This window comes from Gymnoscopelus microlampas (genome assembly GCF_963454915.1).
Source record: "Gymnoscopelus microlampas genome assembly, chromosome: 17".
Classification (NCBI taxonomy): domain Eukaryota; kingdom Metazoa; phylum Chordata; class Actinopteri; order Myctophiformes; family Myctophidae; genus Gymnoscopelus; species Gymnoscopelus microlampas.
In genome coordinates this window covers 2851077-2870562 of record NC_139954.1, presented here as the reverse complement: position 1 = coordinate 2870562, position 19486 = coordinate 2851077, and the positions used below count along the sequence as shown (strand labels likewise).

Genomic DNA, 19486 nt, shown 5'->3' with positions numbered 1-19486 from the left:
GAGTAAAAGTATAAAGTTATAAAAATTGGACATACTTCAGTAACGTACCTATATTTTTATTTTAAGTACATAACTTGAGTAAATGTAATTAGTTACTTTACACCACTGGTCTGTATTGTCTTTTGCTCCAGCAGATGTCCTATCAGCTTCACTTGTCTTAAATTGTCCATCAATTGTCCTTTATCCTGTAAGGTCTTCTGTATACAATACTGTATATAAACTCTGTCCTCTCTGTTTGCTTGATCATCTGTTGTCAACCTGTTGCTGTGTGTTACCTGCATGTTGGAAGATTAAGTAAAGATTGTTGTGTTTGTTACTCCTGTCTGTCTGCTCTTTCCAGCTCTTGGTTTTCTACTTTAAAACCCAGGCAGTCCATCCAGATCAGGTCCTTTAATATGTGGCTGTAATCAGGTTTTATTTATTGCAGACATTCAAACTTCTGGTGTTTTATTTGTCATTTAGACTGATGAACTGCTGGTTGTCAGAGAGAAGCTGTGAAGCTCTGGCCTCATCTACCCGCTCTAATCCTTCTCATTTGAGAGAATTAGACTTGACCTTCACCGTTCTGCCGGAATCTGGACTGATGGACTTCTCTGGATTGGAAACTCTCAAGTGAGTAGACTTGGACTGTGTTCATGTTTGGTTAGTGCAGCGATTCCCTTGTTGAGTCCCGTGCAGTGGTGGAAAAAGTACTACATTTTTTCTTTACTTAAGTAAAAGTATCAATACTGAAATGTGGAAATACTCTGTTAAAAGTAAAAGTCCGGTAATCAAAATTTACTTGAGTAAAAGTACAAAAGTATTGGTATAAAAATATATTTAAAGTACAAAAGTAAAAAGTACTCATTATGCAGAATGTCCCAAGTTTTCAAATTAAAACAAATCTTTTGAAATTAGCAGATCTACAAGCTTGCAGATCGGCTTTTTTCAAATGACCAAAATGTATATAGGGCTGAAGTGGGTAATGTTTGGTAATAATAATCAAAATCCAGAGGTGGACAGAGTACTCGACCCCAGTACTTGAGTAAGAGTACAGATTCTCCCTGGTTAAATGTACTCCACTACAAGTAAATGTAGCTCAGTCAAAATATTACTTGAGTAAGAGTAAAAAAGTGCTTGCTTTTAAATGTACTTAAGTAATCAAGAGTACATGCTTTTGAAAACACTTAAGTAAAATACTTAAGTAAAAGTACATTTCTTATTTTTCACATCAATGAATTGCTGTAATTTTTTCACAATTAATTTATAAGACCTTGTAACTCGTTTCAGAGAAGTCACTCTGAAACCACCGGCACTGATGTGCTTGCTTGTAGAACCATTACGTTATACAAAGCATGCAGAAATGCCTATAAAAACATAGAATTGAAATTAATGGGATCGAAAAGGTTGTCATTTTCATGTTTTATTAAACACGGGGGGTTTACACAAATAGGGCTGTCAATGGAGGAAACTGCAACTTAAAGGTTGGATAGCCTTGAAGTTGTTTGTGGCCATCATCAGGAGTTCCTCCCAAGAAAACATAATGTCTGTCCAAACTCTAGATCTGCAGAAATCTAAACTATCTAGGCATCTAGAGACCATCCAGTCTACTTCCCACAGTACACTCATTTTCAGACATTAGACAGGGCATGTTCTCTCCTTCACTGAGGCTTCGTCCACACGTACACGGGTATTTTCATAAACGCAGATATTTCGTTTTCGTTTTTGAAAACCTCCGCGTCTACACGGCCCTGTTTAAAAAAATCTCTCTGTCCACACGACAACGGCTAAACGTTAACGGCTAAATGCAAAAACTCCGTTTACCGTGTCCACACGGGAACACATAGCCTGAGTTTTTAAAAATCTACACTGTGGCAGGAGTTTTCCAAAAGATGCGTTTACATGGAGCAAAAACGCGTTTGCGTGTGGACGAACCCCCCAAAACGCATATAAAAAGCTACGTTTATGAAAATACCCGTGTACGTGTGGACGAAGCCTGAGGAGTAGGGATGGAGCTCGTTAATTTTTATTGATAATGAGCACCTTATCGAGCCCGCTTATCGAACCAAGATTTTATCGAGCCCACTATCGATCTTTTTCTATTATTAAGAAAAAAGACGTGAGACGAAAAATTCTGAACAGAACCGGTATCTTTTTTTATTGGCCAGTTTGTGACAGTGAGTTTTTGGCTGACCACTATCTAAAATTAAATGAAGATGTCAAAAGTAAAAAATATTTTTGCCTATCATTAAAACAACCATTCATATAATGTGCAATAAGTGTTAAATGGCTTTATATTATGAATAGTACTGTAATAATTACTATAAAATCTCCATGTCTCTTCAACTCTTTATAAACAAAAAATGCATATTTAATTTTTCTATTCTTTTTTCTTTGTTTTAACCAAAATATATCACTCGCCCTACATTTTACTAGGGCCTTCAAATACAGTACTTTTCTAACAGACAGAAGGCAAGTGACCTTTTTACTTTTGGAAAATAATATTGAAGAACCGGTTAATGTGTGTACTGTCGCTTTAAAAGCGCAATTTATACTTCATCGTACGACGGTGTCATGCACCAAACATAGCCGATCTCCAAGCTCACACTGCGTCTGTTCGCACCACGTTCTGAGCTTGTAGATCTGCCATTTTCGGCAACGATAGACTGAGGGACGGACACGCTCAAGCAACACTAGTTATTCATTCACAGGGAGATCCCAAACGGATTATTATCAATTGGATTATTAAAATTATCAACGGACACTTGCTACCTTGGGTAGAAGAGGACGAGTGAAAATTTTGAGCGTTTCACTCGTTGACGCCATTGTTTCACCGCTGCACCGCACATGTAAACACAACGACGCAACCACCCGAGTGTACAAATTATTGTTGAAAGCAGAGATGTGGTTTGTCTTTGGTAAACACAGTAAGCATTTGAAGCTATATGCTTTTTTGTCTGTGTCCGGGTTTTTCACCCCCGCATATTCAAACATGGATTAAGATAAGGCCATGGGTGTTGTTCTTGTTCGGGTTTCTCAGCCTCATTCTGCTGATCATCACAGTCATCAGAGTCTGAGACGGAGAGAGCGCTCTCGTCTTCTCCTACTGCCGCCATTATTACCGCCGTCCTGTTTTGAGTTGATAAACAAGTAACGTGGGTTAACCGGCGTTATCCTTATATGGATGCTGGGCGGGCCTGGATGACATATTTCCGCTTTTACGTAGACCCCAGTGGAGAACGTGTACTGTGATAGGTTTCCTTCTTTGACGAACACAGCTTGTGGCCAATTGCATTTTAGGGGAAAAGGTGTTCTTTTTTTTTCTTCAGCAAACCAAAAGTAACTTGTACTTTTTAGCCTTTGTAGAAATCTACTCGAGTAAGAGTACATTATTTTTCTTGGAAATGTACTTGAGTAAGAGTAATAAGGGTAAAAAAAATATAATACTCAAGTAAAGTACAGATCCTCAGAATGTTTTGGAAATCAACCAATTATGTGAGTGTAGATCAAATAAAACTAGATGTTAACTGTTTATTATTTAGTTTCAATATTGCTAAACATAAGATATAATTTGCATATTATTGACCCAACAGTTTTATAAGTACATCTTATATGTGAATGTGAAAACTGTAATAGAATAGTGTTACTGTCACAGAAACCTTGTATCTCCATATTTCATTTATTTCAGTTTTCTTTCACACATGAATGCTATTGCTCATTTGTCTCTTAAGCCTTAATACAGTGGTTCTCAAACTTTTTCGTGCCAAGGACCCCCAAATTGATATGTATTTGGCCAGGGACCCCCACCTGAAAATATGTGGTGCAGGGACCCCCAGAAGTAAAGATTTGTGTTAAAAAAAGATTTAAATATGTGCACACATTTTCAAGATGTTTCAAAAATAGCAGATCTACAAGCTCATAGCGCGGCACTCGGTGCCGCGCTATGAGCTTGTAGATCTGCTATGTTTTAATAGCCAAAGTATAACATATTTATAAAAGGGTTAAAATGATTGGCTTTATTAACTAATTTTGCTGGGGACCCCCTGGTATCCCCCCAAGGACCCCTGGGGGTCCCCGGACCCCACTTTGAGAACCATTACCCTAATATATACTTCACTTTATGACTGTCCTGTAAAAGCAGTGAAAATGCCTGATGTACAAGGCAAGCTCACAACACGTTCCATCACCTATTTACAAACTTAAAATAATAACACAGGTTATTCTTTCCATTTCCTGAAAAGTCACCGTTTTGTACTAAATCCAGCATATTTACTCATTCATATTTACTATAATCATGTTAAGAGTTCATTAATGTGCACTGTCTGTGCCAAATAAGCTCATAAAGTTTAAACTTTATGATTCTCAGCTCAAAATATATGGTTAGGAAAGTAATTCATCATTTCAATTGATGCATTTAGTTAATAATTACACTACAAATGAATATGAATGAATGAATTAATAATGCTAGATTTATGGCAGATACTTTTAATTGAACTGTACAATTGTATTTAAGGTATATTCTAGCATAATACATGTAAGCTGCAGTTCGGCATCAATTTAAACTATTTAGAGGAGTCAGTACCCTAGTATCTCTCTTGTAGGCATGTCATGATATGTGAACATTCTGAGAAAATTGACAACCATTCAGTGAGAATAGCAGATCTACAAGATCAAATAGTAGATCTTACAAGTGCAAATAGCAGACCTACAAGCTCAAATAGCAGATCTACAAGATCAAATAGTAGATCTACAAGTGCAACTAGCAGACCTAAAAGCTCAAATAGCAGATCTAACTGAAGAAGACATAGAAAATCCCCTCTCACTCATTTCATGACAGTTGCTCATCCAGCATATACTGCTGCAGTTCCATTTGAATGTCCTCATTTAGCATTGTAAACAAGATGTGTTTCTAACTCCTCTCCTCCAAGCCAGGTGGCAGTGAGTTTGTCCAGACGGGCTGCCTGGTGAAGATAATGGTAGCAGAAACACTGTAGTGTCAGGTAGTGGAGACGTTGTGTTAGACAGTCAGACATTGATGCATTGTTGTTCTATTTCCTACAGTTTGAAACATGGAGGACATGAACACTGGACCAATCCTCAACTCCTTAAAAGACGTGAGTATCTGTCTGTCTGTCTGTCTGTCTGTCTGTCTGTCTGTCTGTCTGTCTGTCTGTCTGTCTGTCTGTGTCAGTATCCCATATTGAAATGTTCTACACTGTTTTATACTCTGTTGGCCCCTCCCTCCCTGGATGCTGTCCTGAAAACTCTTCAGTAGAGCTTCCAGTGAATTCAGGAGGTTTCTCTGCTCTTGGTCTGGTCCTTAACACCAGCTGATGCTTGTTTACTAAACACTCCTAGGTCTCCCTACCTGCCACACATTCTGCATTTTGGGTCTTTTTATGCCTTTATTGATAGTACAGTAGGTAGACAGGAAACGGGGAGAGAGAGATGGGAAGTGACACGCAGCAAAGGCTGTTGGAATCGGGACTCAAACCAGTGGCGCGTTGTCAGGCTACATTAGAGCCTAGGTGCCCGCTAGGACCGCCAACGGTCCAGTCCAATATGTATTTTTTTACATTAACCACTTGAACCCTAGCCTCTCTATTCTGTGGAGAACCTTAGCCAAAAATAGCCGATCTACGAGCTCACAAGGGCGTTGTGAGCTTGTAGATCCACTATTTTCTGCAAAGAGGTTTAGTGTGTAGAGGGGGACAAGAGCAGATCAAGTACAGAGCCAAAGGTGAAGTTTACTAAGTGTTGTTAAGTGGTTAAATGTCTAAAAAATACACATGAACATGAATCCAGGAGATTCATTACAACATTTACACTGAATGTTAATAATTCAGCTCCACCAACGTTCAGAGACAATGCCTACAATATTATACTCAGAGCCAAACGTGTGTGTGTGTGTGTGTGTGTGTGTGTGTGTGTGTGTGTGTGTGTGTGTGTGTGTGTGTGTGTGTGTGTGTGTGTGTGTGTGTGTGTGTGTGTGTGTGTGTGTGTGTGTGTGTGTGTGTGTGTGCTTCATTAGACCTAGTTTGGTTATTAAGTTATTATTTGGCCATGTTCAAACTCTCTTCAATCTTCGCAATTGTTGGGAAGACCCGTGTGGTGTCTAAACATGTTGCCAGCATTTAAATAAAAAACATTATTAGCGTTTACCGTCGCCTATAATGTTGCCAGGTTTGGCGAGAAACAAACAATCCGAAAAACAAGTAATCAAGTCTATGAAAACAATCACAAAAATAGTCAATCTACAAGCTCACAACGTTGTTGATGTGTTGTGAGCTTCTAGATCTGCTAGGTCTGCTAGGGTCTCCTAGCTGTTTAAATATGATAATTCTGGGGGGTCCCCTAGCTGTTCAAATATAATTATTTTGGGGGGTCCCCTAGCTGCTCAAATATGATTATTGAGGGGGGTCCCCTAGCTGTGTAAATATGATCATTTTGGGGGGTCCCCTAGCTGCTCAAATATGATTATTTTTGGGGGTCCCCTAGCTGTTCAAATATGATTGTTTTGGGGGGGTCCACTAGCTGTTCAAATATGATTGTTTTGGGGGGTCCACTAGCTGCTCAAATATGATTATTTTGGGGGGTCCCCTAGCTGTTCAAATATGATTATTTTGGGGGGTCCCCTAGCTGTTCAAATATGATATTTTTGGGGGGTCCACTAGCTGTTCAAATATGATTGTTTTGGGGGGTCCACTAGCTGTTCAAATATGATTTTTGGGGGGTCCCCTAGCTGTTCAAATATGATTTTTTTGGGGGGTCCCCTAGCTGTTCAAATATGTTTTTTTGGGGGTCTCCTATTTGCTCAAATATGATTATTTTGGGGGGTCGCGGCCTGAAAACGTTGGGAACCCATGGTGTAAGAGAGGCTTAACCCATTAAGACCGGGAACACATCTGTGTCATTTTAAAATGTCTTTGGCTATTCAAAAATAGCAGATCTACAAGCTCATAGCGCGGCACCGAGTGCCGCGCTATGAGCTTGTAGATCTGCTATTATTGCTAATCTTTGCTTCTGGAGGTCCCTGGAACAGCATATTTTGAGATTGCGGTCCGCGGCCAATTACATATAATTTTGGGGGTCCTTGACATGAAAAAGGTTTGTTCCAGGGACCCCCAGAAGCAAAGATTTTAGTTAAAAATGTAGTTTAAAAAGATATATATATTCAAAGATTTGCACACATTTTAAGATAAAAAAAGAAATGCAGATCTACAAGCTCATAGCGCGGCACTGCCGCACTATGAGCTTGTAGATCTGCTATTTTTTCCAGGAGGGGCGAGATCCAAATGTGGCAGTGGCGTGCGCCGCAGCGGCCGCCGCGTCCGCCAGGACCGCCACGGCGGGTGGCGGCCGTCGTGGCGGCCGCCACAACCGCCGTCACGACCGCCACGGCGGGTGGCGGCCGTCGTGGCGGCCGCCACAACCGCCGTGGCAACCGCCGCGTCCGCCAGATCCTCCGCCATAACCGCCGCCTCCGCTGCGTCCGCCAGATCCATAACCGCCGCCGGCGCCGCGTCCGCCAGATTTTCCGCCATAACCGCCGCGTCCGCCAGATCCTCCGCCATAACCGCCGCCTCCGCCGCGTCCGCCGCGTCCGCCAGATCTTCCACCATAACCGCCGCCGGCGCCGCGTCCGCCAGATCTTCCGCCATAACCGCCGCCTCCGCCGTGCCCGCCAGATCCTCCCCCGCCCTTCTGGCACGAGTGCCAAGCAAGCCTCTGCCAGCCTCCACAGCCCCTGGTCCCGACCAGACAGAGCATGCAGTTTTTTATCCGTGCGTAATTACGCACGTGTTCTGCTCCCCCCCCCCCTCTACACCGATAACTCTTTGCCCAAAATAGCCGATCTCCAAGCTCACACTCCGCGCATATAGTCAATAAGATGGTTATTATTATTCATATTATTATTAGAATGACAAACTGATGCCCCGTTGAAATTATATCAAAACAAATGTCTGTCTGTCTGTCTGTCTGTGGGTAGTCTATCTATCTATCTATCTATCTATCTATCTATCTATCTATCTATCTATCTATCTTTGAAGAATTACATTTCTCTCTATGAAGCGATATCAAGCGAAAATAATACTTCGTATTTGGAAGGTTTTCTGGCAGACATCTGCTTGTGTGCGTGCGCTCGCCACCGTGATGGAGTGTCTGTCTGTCTGTCTGTCTGTCTGTCTGTCTGTCCAATCCAAAACAGCGTGTGTGTGTGTGTGTGTGTGTGTGTTGTGTGTTGTGTGTGTGTGTGTGTGTGTGTGTGTGTGTGTGTGTGTGTGTGTGTGTGTGTGTGTGTGTGTGTGTGTGTGTGTGTGTGCGTGCGCGCGAGCGTGCGTGCGTGCGATGCGAAGCGTTGAAAGCTTGTAGCCTAGATCTGCTATTTGCACATAGCCGAGGTATAAAATAGGGCTAAAGTGGTTAATGTATGTTTCATAATATCGTAATTACGCACGTGTTCTGCTCCCCCCCCTCTACACCGATAACTCTTTGCCCAAAATAGCCGATCTCCAAGCTCACACTCCGCGCATATAGTCAATAAGATGGTTATTATTCTTCATATTATTATTAGAATGACAAACTGATGCCCCGTTGAAATGATATCAAAACAAATGTCTGTCTGTCTGTTTTTCTGTCTGTCTGTCTGTCTGTGGGTAAGTCTATCTATCTATCTATGTATCTATCTATCTATCTATCTATCTATCTATCTATCTATCTATCTATCTATCTGTCTGTCAAGAATTACATTTCTCTCTAAGCGATATCAAGCGAAAATAAAACTTCGTATTTGGAAGGTTTTCTGGCCAACATCTGCTTGTGTGCGTGCGCTCACCACCGTGATGGAGTGTCTGTCTGTCTGTCTGTCTGTCTGTCTGTCTGTCTGTCTGTCTGTCTGTCTGTCTGTCCAATCCAAAACAGCGTGTGTGTGTGTGTGTGTGTGTGTGTGTGTGTGTGTGTGTGTGTGTGTGTGTGTGTGTGTGTGTGTGTGTGTGTGTGTGTGTGTGCGTGCGATGCGAAGCGTTGAAAGCTTGTAGCCTAGATCTGCTATTTGCACGTAGCCCGTTGGTTCTCAAAGTGGGGTCCGGGGACCCCCAGGGGTACTTGAGGGGGTTCCAGGGGGTACCCAGCTAAATGATGGATAGGAACCAAATGGACCCTTATGGGTCTGTAACTCTGAGAGTGTACAAATGGAACCAAATGGACCCGTTACACTCTCAGAGTTAAATTAACATTGATTTTACAATATAAATTGGGGTCCCAGAGATGGAAATGCCATTAAATGGGGGTCCGTAGCCCTAATGCATGTCAAACTGGGGGTCCTTAAAATTAAAATGGTTGAGAATCACTGCTATAGAGCCGTAAAAATCTTCTCTTATAGGGGTCCCTGGCATATCTTTTCAAATGGGGGTCTGCGGGCTATTAAGTGTCAATTTGGGGGTCCTTGACATGAGAAAGTTTGAGAACCACTGACGTAGCCTACTGTTGAATACTCCCATGATGAATGCCTGCTGCTCGCTTTCTGAGTGATTTAATGAAGTGCCTAACTAATATAACAGAATTGATCTAGTAATATTTGGATTATTACTATCAGCTACATCCATCTTGCAACATTGACCAAAAATGTGACGTGGAAAGGACTGGACTATGTTTTGCCAAGACTGTATTTTATTTCATACTGAAAGCTACGAGCCAAGTCAAAGAGTGTTTAACACCGATATAGAAAATGTACATGGTTGATGAAACATCATTTGTAATTATTGGATTTTTGGGGGGGGTTTATTTGAATGTCATACCAATGGCATGATTTTTATTTGTGTAAAGTCCTTGTTATCCATAGATTTTTTATTTAGATTTGATAGAGTGTTATTGTGCTGTGCTGGTTTTGTATAATGTACATCGAGTGATCCCACGCTTACAATGTGACTTTGGTAAATGAATCATCGTTTCATGTCAATATGGATACATGTGTAAATCTCATTTGCTGTTGTGCTATTAGGCTGTATTTTCCAATGCATGTCTACAAAAAAAAATGTGTGTTGTGTATTTGAAATAATATTAAATATTTTCAATGTATCTGTTGTCAGTGTTAAGATTAATACGATGATTATTAATGAACAGGTACATTAAATTAACCACTATATAGTCAGATTCTCTCTCTCTCTCTGTCTCTCTCTGAGTATCCATAAAAGTACGTATAGCCTATCTTATGCAGATGATGATTATTATTATATCCAAAGTGGTGTCCCGCCCCCCCCCCCATAAAAAGAATAATAATCATAATATTAATAGTGATAATTGTCATAAGGGTAATAATAATAATAATAACAATAATAACATATATTAATAATAAAATAGCATGACATATATATGAATAACAACAATAATAATAATAATAATAATAATAATAATAATAATAATAATAAAGACAGCTGGAATTTAACTCATTTACTTAAGTAGGCTACTGTACTTAAGGCTTTAGAGGTATTTGTACTTTAATTGAGCTATTTCCAATTCTTTTACTTCGACTCCACTACAGCTCAGAGGCAAATAATGTAGTTTTACTACCACTACAATTATTTGAAAAATTTAGTTACTAGTTACTTGTCAGACATATATTACGATATTATGAAACATACATTAACCACTTTAGCCCTATTTTATACCTAGGCTATGTGCAAATAGCAGATCTAGGCTACAAGCTTTCAACGCTTCGCATCGCACGCACGCACGCTCGCGCATACGCACACACACACACACACACACACACACACACACACACACACACACACACACACACACACACACACACACACACACACACACACACACACACACACACACACACACACACACACACACACACACGCGCTGTTTTGGATTGGACAGACAGACAGACAGACAGACAGACAGACAGACAGACAGACAGACACTCCATCACGGTGGTGAGCGCACGCACACAAGCAGATGTCGGCCAGAAAACCTTCCAAATACGAAGTTTTATTTTCGCTTGATATCGCTTCATAGAGAGAAATGTAATTATTGACAGATAGATAGATAGATAGATAGATAGATAGATAGATAGATAGATAGATAGACTTACCCACAGACAGACAGACAGACAGACAGACAGACAGACAGACAGACAGACAGACAGACAGACAGACAGACAGACAGACAGAGTTACGTGCGTAATTACGCGCAAGACAGAGAGATGCTTTCAAAAACAGCAGATCTACAAGCTCATAGCATGGGATTCGACTGACTTACATTAACCACTTTAGCCCTATTTTATACCTAGGCTATGTGCAAATAGCAGATCTAGGCTACAAGCTTTCAACGCTTCGCATCGCACGCACGCACGCTCGCGCATACGCACACACACACACACACACACACACACACACACACACACACACACACACACACACACACACACACACACACACACACACACACACACACACACACACACGGTTATTGGATGGATATTTTATTTTTGGGGTGCTTTGTAACTCTATTTCGGTTAATTCAGTTAATTTACCTTGCCCCTATATGCACCAACAACAAATACAATTATAGCATTATAATGTCTTTAATGTAATGTCGGCATTGCATCTCCACAGGCACAGACTCCACAGCGGGAGAAAAAAAAGGCAGGCTATACTGCGCTGCGCTGCGCTGCTTACATTTTTTTTTTTAAATTAAAAAATCTGGCCAATCTGAACTGGGGGTGCACAAAGTCTAACCTGCGGGGGGCATTGCCCCCCAATGCCCCCCCATAGGGCCGACACTGTAGATAGATAGATAGATAGATAGATAGATAGATAGATAGATAGATAGATAGATAGATAGATAGACTTACAGACAGACAGACAGACAGACAGACAGACAGACAGACAGACAGACAGACAGACAGACAGACAGACCGCCTTGCAGCGTGAGGCGTTGTGAGCTTGGAGATCGGCTATTTTCACGGGGCATCATTCGAGAAGGCTTTCTGTCCGTCAGACATTCACTGTTTGTCATTCTAATAATAATATGAATAATAATAACCATCTTATTGACTATATGCACTGTTTGTCATTCTAATAATAATATGAATAATAATAACCATCTTATTGACTATATGCGCGGAGTGTGAGCTTGGAGATCGGCTATTTTGGGCAAAGAGTTATCGGTGTAGAGGGGGGGGGGAGAGCAGAACACGTGCGTAATTACGCACGGAAAAAACTTCTTGCTCTGTCTGCGGAGGCTGGCAGAGGCTTGCTTGGCACTCGTGCCAGAAGGGCGGGGGAGGATCTGGCGGGCACAGCGGAGGCGGCCGGCGGCGGTGGCGGAAGTTCTGGCGGACGCGGCGGCGGTAGCGGAAGTTCTGGCGGACGCGGCGGTTATGGCGGAAAATCTGGCGGACGCGGCGCCGGTGGCGGAAGTTCTGGCGGACGCGGCGGTTATGGCGGAAAATCTGGCGGACGCGGCGCCGGTGGCGGAAGTTCTGGCGGACGCGGCGCCGGTGGCGGAGGCGGCGGTTATGGCGGGGGATCTGGCGGACGCGGCGGAGGCGGCGGTTATGGCGGGGGATCTGGCGGACGCGGCGGTTGCCACGGCGGTTGTGGCGGCCGCCACGAAGGCCGCCACCCGCCGTGGCGGTCGTGGTGGATGCGGCGGCCGCCGCGGCGCACGCCACCGCCAGATTTGGATCTCGCTGTCTCTCATTTTTTGAATAGCCAAAGTATACAATAATGGTTATAGCTAAAAATCTAAAATGACACAGATGCGTTCCCGGTCTTAAAAGGTTAAAGGGATAGTTCACCCAAAACGTTATTTTCTATGGATTAGTCACCACATGGAGACTTGAATTCATGGATCCGTTTTAGTTTGTGTCTCATTCCTAAGACAATGATGACGAGCAGTGGGTTCCGGTAGGAGACACAAAGAGTCTCCTTTGTGTCTCCTACCAGGTGACTAATCAATAGAAAAAAAGTCATTTTGGGGGTGAACTATCCCTTTAATGGAGGCATGTATTGTTTATGTTGGTTTGTTGTCTCATATTGTCAGAAAGAAACCTCCTATCTCCTTATTTATACTATACTACTACAAAAGTAGCAAAAGATCTACAAGCTCTCAAGGTGCCGCGTTGCAGAGCGTTGTGAGCTTGTAGATCCGCTATTTTTGTTGTTTTATGTGTTTGGGTTTTATGAATATTAAACCAATGAAAATCTCTCTCTCTCTCTCTCTCTCTCTCTCTCTCTCTCTCTCTCTCTCTCTCTCTCTCTCTCTCTCTCTCTCTCATATCAGATCTCCATCCTCTCACACTGGATCCAAGCACAGCAAACAGATATCTCTGTCTGTCTGAGGACAACAGGAAGGTGATAGAGGGGGAGGAGCCTCAGTCATACCCTAAGCATCCTGACAGATTTGATGATAAGGTTCCACAGGTTCTGTGTACAGAGGGTCTGACTGGACGCTGTTACTGGGAGGTAGAGTGGAGTGGAGAGGTTGGGATAGGAGTGACTTACAGAGGCATCAACAGGAGAGGAGATGGTAGTGAGCTTGGATTCAATGACAAGTCCTGGAGTCTGGGCTGTGATGGAGACAGTTACATCGTCTCTCACAATAGTACGCAGACTTTCCTCCCTGTCCGTTCTTCTGGCTCTAACAGAGTAGCAGTGTATCTAGACCATTCTGCAGGGACTGTGTCATTCTATCAAGGGTCCTCTGACTCACTGACACACCTTTACTCCTTCCAGTCCTCATTCACTGAACCGCTATACCCTGGGTTTAGGCTTTATGACTCCTCCTCCTCCTCAGTGTGTCTTTGTGAGGACAGATAATGTCTCTGATGAGTTGACTCAACCAATAGGGTTAAGATGGATGTGTGTGTGTGTGTGTGTGTGTGTGTGTGTGTGTGTGTGTGTGTGTGTGTGTGTGTGTGTGTGTGTGTGTGTGTGTGTGTGTGTGTGTGTGTTCACGCGCGGTGGTGGAAAGTAACTAAGTGCATTCACTCAAGTACTGTACTTAAGTATAATTTTAAGATACTTTTAATTTACTTGAGTATTTACCTTTTTCAATACTTGTACATTATCATTACACAACACACAACCTGTTTTCTGAAAATAGTTTGTATTTATTTATTGTTTACAAATTATTATTCTTTTGTGTTAACAAAACCCCTACTTGATCATACTACAACGTCACACAAAAGCATCAAAAGCAGCAGATCTACAAGCTAGAAACACAGCGTGAAGCGACATGTTTCTAGCTTGTAGATCTGCTGCTTTTGATGCTTTTGAATGTGAATGGTGAAAAGTAAGAGTTTTGGAACATATGAGGTTTCCACCCGACAGAGACGATATACATTACTTTCTCTGTTTTGTCAATTCAGATTCAAGCAATTCAAGCAGAATCATTTTAATGACTATTTAGAAAATACTCAAGTATAAGTGTTTGTATTTTTATAATAGGTACTCAGTTGTAGCTCTACTGTTACATACCGTCAGTGGTGTAAAGTAACTAAGTAGGCCTACACGTACTTAAGTATAATTTTTAGGTATTTTTACTTTACTGGAGTATTTCTAATTTTCAGTACTTTTATTTTTACTCCACTACATCTCAGAGGCAAATATTATACTTTTTACTCCACTACAATTATTTGAAAAGTTTAGTTACTAATTACTTTGTAGATTTAGATTATTATTACAAAACATACATTAACCACTTCAGCCCACATTTACATTTTGATACCAATACTTTTGTACTTGTACTCAAGTCAATTTTGAATTCCGGACTTTTACTTGTAACAGAGCATTTCTACATTGCAGTATTGATACTTTTACTTAAGTAAAACATTTGAGTACTTTTTCCACCACTGGCTGCATGCAGCTAGCCACGCTGATGTAAGGAGTGTGTGCGTGTGCGTGTGCGTGTGCGTGTGCGTGTGTGTGTGTGCGTGCGTGCGTGCGTGCGTGCGTGCGTGCGTGCGTGCGTGTAAGAACAACCATCCAGAGTCAGAGACAGTGTAATGTGAGTGTACAGTATCACAGTGATACTACTATCCAACATGAGGCTAGTCAGTCTAATGAGACCAGAGGACATATTCACAGGGTTCAGGAGGAGATCGCACAGCGCTACCCCCTACTGGGGGCACTGGGGTAATGCACAGTGCTACCCCAGTAGAGAAAGGAAAGCTCCAGGATATTTAAAAGAGTTTCATTGCAAAGCTAAATGTGAGGAATAAAATGAGGATGTAGATTATTTCTACAGGGTTGCTCATGGTGTACCAAGAACCCACACAGAGGCTATGGGCTCCAAACAGTCAAAACGTAGGCGAAGCACAACAGGTTATGGCTTTAGCTTAAGTAAGAGTGGTCCTGTTATATCCTTGAAAAGTAAGAAGCAGCCCGCAGTGGCGCCATCTACTTGTGAAGTTGAGTATATGGCACTGGCAGCTACCACACAAGAGAGCATGTACCTTGTACAACTATTAAAAGAAATGGATAGAGCTAGCCAGCATAAACCAGTTAAGATATATGAGGACAACCAGGGAGCTATCGCTCTTTACAAACACCCAGTTTGCCCACAAAGAAGCAAGCATGTAGACATTAAGTACCATGGTGTTAGATCTGCACAAGCCGATGGTAAGATAGCAATAGAATACTGCCCTACGACAGACATGGTTGCTGATGTCTTAACCAAGACTCTAACAAAAGGCTAAGTTTGAAAAATGTACATATTATTTGTTTGGAGAGTCATGTGATTTGCCAGGTCCAATTAAAATGCCAGAGGGGAAAAGAGATTATTATTTTTTGTTGTAAGATGTGTTGTTCTAGTGAGCTATGAACATGTGTTTGAGTGGAGGGTGTTGAGTATTGAACATAATGATGTGTTGTTCTAGGGAGCTATGAACATGTGTTTGAGTGGAGGGTGTTGAGTATAAAGCCACGTTATTGTTGTGACGTCATGACGTGCCTGCGTGCCACACTCTGTCTGCTAATGCACTCTGAGCATGTGCAGAATAAATATGCCTTTCATTCCTGGCTAAACTCCATCAGTGACGTGTTTTATTATGGACCCACGACCACCATTGGTTACACTCATAGACTGTAAAAAGAATGGACAGCGTTACGCCAATAGACTCTACAGACCGTAGATGAAGACTATTTTTCAGCCATTTCAAATCCACCATCTTTCTATATCGTGTCATATCCTATGCAACCGCAGATGAATGCTATTGGGTAGCTTGTCAATCAAGAGCGGGGGGCGGGGAATGAATGCTATTGGTTGTGTAGCTTAACAAATCATCCCGCCCCTCCTAGAGCATAGCCTACTTTATCATCAATTTTAAAATAAATGGGACCATAATTTACCTAAACACATATCATGATGATTGAAAGAAGACTTTCAACTAGTGACTGGAAGCATATAGTATTTATGACCATGTTTATTAAGGTAATAAAATCAAGTGTCATTGAGAGTTATTTCTTGTGACACCAGCATGGGTAAAACAGTGAAACTACAGGCCCTTCATATTTCATTCAACCTTTATTTATTTTCTCGGGGATACATTGAGGACAGAGCCCTCGTTTTCAATGATGCATAGATTACAGAAGCATAAAACAACAGTGTGAATAATAATGATGAATAAAAACAACAGAATAAAACAGGTTATGTATGTGAAAACCGCAACAAAAAAAACAGAATAAAACAGTAATAAAGACAGCTTATTTTTAGCTAGCAAGTGTTTAAATGGACCCAGTGAGGCCATGGAATCCATTTTTAAAGTGTGTTGTAATTGGTTCCAAGTGAAGGGAGCGTTAAACCTGAAAGCTGTTTTGTCTAGCTGTAGCCTACTCTCTACATCGTCCTCAGACGAGCCCTCCATCGGAGTCTCCAGTCATCTGGGTTCTCCATACATCTGGCCAGCTCCTTTCTGCTTTCTGCACCAGCATCTCTCCTTCGTACATCCACGTAGGTACAGTCGGTGTGGGACGTCCTCTTGATCGATTCCCGTGTGTTGGTTCCCACGGTACAAGCTTTTTGACTGGGAATTCTCGGTGCCGGTGGCAGACAGTGGCCGGCTAGTCTCATCCTCCTGACTGCTATCTTTTCTGATACACTTGGTAGTGCCCCGTACAGACGCTTGTTGGTAATGTGCTCGTCCTGGTTGATGTTCAGTACCACACGTAACATTCTGGTGTAGCACCCGTCCAGGGACTTCTGTAGGGCTTGCTTTAGTGTCCAGCATTCACAGCCGTAGAGGAGAACAGACTCCACGGTCACAGAGAAGAAACTGATCTTGATGCGTCGGGGAAGGTTGGATTTCCACTGGTCATGCCATTAAGAGCTCTTAATGGCAAGTGCTTTCCTCACCTTAACGTCCTTTTCTGTGGAGCCGACCCATGCGCCCAGGTATTTAAAGTCACTGACCTCCTTTAGCACAGTGCCTTCTGCTGTTGTTAGGGGTGAATGTTCTTGGGGGATGTTATAGGTCATGACCTCGAGAGCGTGTTTGATGGGTGTATAGTGTTTGGTTTGAACAGTGATGACATGTATATTATGGTGATTTATTTCATATGAACTGTCACTTCCTATATAGACTGAATGTCAAAGGCTTGGTTCCACTACACGCTGTGATAGGCTAATGATGACTAACACAACATGTTCAGTAACAGGAGTCTCCATTGGCTCTCTTTAGTAAACCCAACATACATTATCAGGCTGGGATTCCATTTTCCTCCAATGAGAGAGAACTACTTACAGGATACAGGATAAACAGGAAGTGATGACACAAACACATGAGCAGACAAAATCTGAACTGAAGCTGCAGCTCTCTCCTGATTGGATGAGATTGTCAGCCTACTTGTAGATGTATTGTTGTGTTTGTTTATTAAAGAGCTGGAGAGACAAGGAGAGCCCTGTTACTGAACACACACTACTGTCTGAATATAGAGTCTGAACTCTTTAACATGAACGCTTGTGTTAGTTACTAGTTACTTTGCAGATATAAATTATTATATTATAAAACACATGAACAACTTTAGCCTTATTTTATACACAGGCTATTTGAAAATTAACCGATCTACAAGCTCACAACGCGTCACGATGCGACGCGTTGTGAGCTTGTAGATCTGCTATTTTCAAACATTTTATAACTTTTACTTTTGGTACTTTAAGTACATTTTGATACCAATACTTTCGTACTTTTTTTTACTCAAGTACATTTTTAATTCCGGACTTTTACTTGTAACAGACTCAGAGTACTTCTACATTGTAGTATTGATACTTTTACTTAAGTGAAACATTTGAGCACTTTTCCCACCACTGTTCATGTGTCACATGACATATTAATGTTTGAGTTACTTTCTGCAGTTCAATTGATTCCCAATAGTTCCATGTTTTCACAGCTGTTTGATTTACATCACTGGTTCTCAACCAGTGGTCCTTGAGGGGGTTCCAGGTGGTCCCCAGCTAAATGATGGAGAGTTGGTAACCAAATGGACCCTTATAGATCTTTAACTCTTGAGAGTCTGAAATGAAACCAAATGGACCCTTATAGATCTTTAACTCTTCAGAGTGTAAAATGAAACCAAATGGACCCTTATAGATCTTTAACTCTTGAGAGTGTAAGGGTCCATTTGGTTTAATTTCACGCTCTGAAGATTTAAATTATTGTTAAACATCTGCATCACTTAATGTACAAGAAGTCTACACAATTAGAGAAAGTAGAAGAATAGTTTGTTTTTATTATCTCTCCTATGGTAAACACATCAATACAACGTGGATGGAATTGTGGACACAATCTCACCTAAAGATAAGAAAATATTCACTTTTGAGTTTGAGAGTCTAAATGTCATCAAACGGTGGTTCTGTGGCTCAAATGGAGAATAAATAATGGACCTAAAGGTTGAAAAGCAGTGATTTACATGAAGACATGGTCGCTGTCTAGTTTTACAGCTAAGTTGACCTTTTGGATGTGAAGGATTTCATCAGACAGTAATGTGGGAATCTAGGCGACTGGTGCACCCAACTGCACCTGACCTGGTCACATGACCAGGAAGTATAAATGTCTAGTTCCTCCCAATAGAGAGCCATTTTACTCTACTGCAGAGGATGGTGTTTCCCCTCTCACGAAGGGTGAAGGAGAACACATGGTAGGCCAAAGCTCAACTTTGTGTAGCACATTATAATAGTGATGGCAAAATGAAGCTTTTTTGAACCACTGAACCATTTGAACCAATCGGTTCAAAAATAGGTTCATTGCTCGAAGCTTCAGTGATAGTGACATCTCCTGGTGAAATGCAAGACTGCATTTCATTTAAAAGCTGAGGCTTTTAATAGAGACAGCGAAACACTTTTAATAGGAGACAGTAAAACAATAGTAAATATATTATCAGATTAGATTTTTGTTGTGAAATGTTCCTATTGCAAGGAATGTACTGTACAAATAAAGACTTGACTGATTCATGTTTGTATTCAACTATTTGGGCAATATCCAAGGTGTATCCTG

General features: G+C 41.6%; 1 pseudogene across 1 annotated transcript in view; it reads left to right on the top strand.

Annotated features, from left to right (window-relative positions):
• LOC311065083 (NACHT, LRR and PYD domains-containing protein 12-like) overlaps positions 1–13967 on the top strand; it is a 64601-nt pseudogene extending 50634 nt beyond the window's left edge. Inside the window, exons 11-13 of the transcript XR_014602925.1 lie at positions 463–612; positions 5041–5093; positions 13279–13967. The product of XR_014602925.1 is annotated as an NACHT, LRR and PYD domains-containing protein 12-like (transcript). The remainder of the gene's footprint in view (positions 1–462; positions 613–5040; positions 5094–13278) is intronic.
• Positions 13968–19486: the final 5519 nt, after the last annotated feature.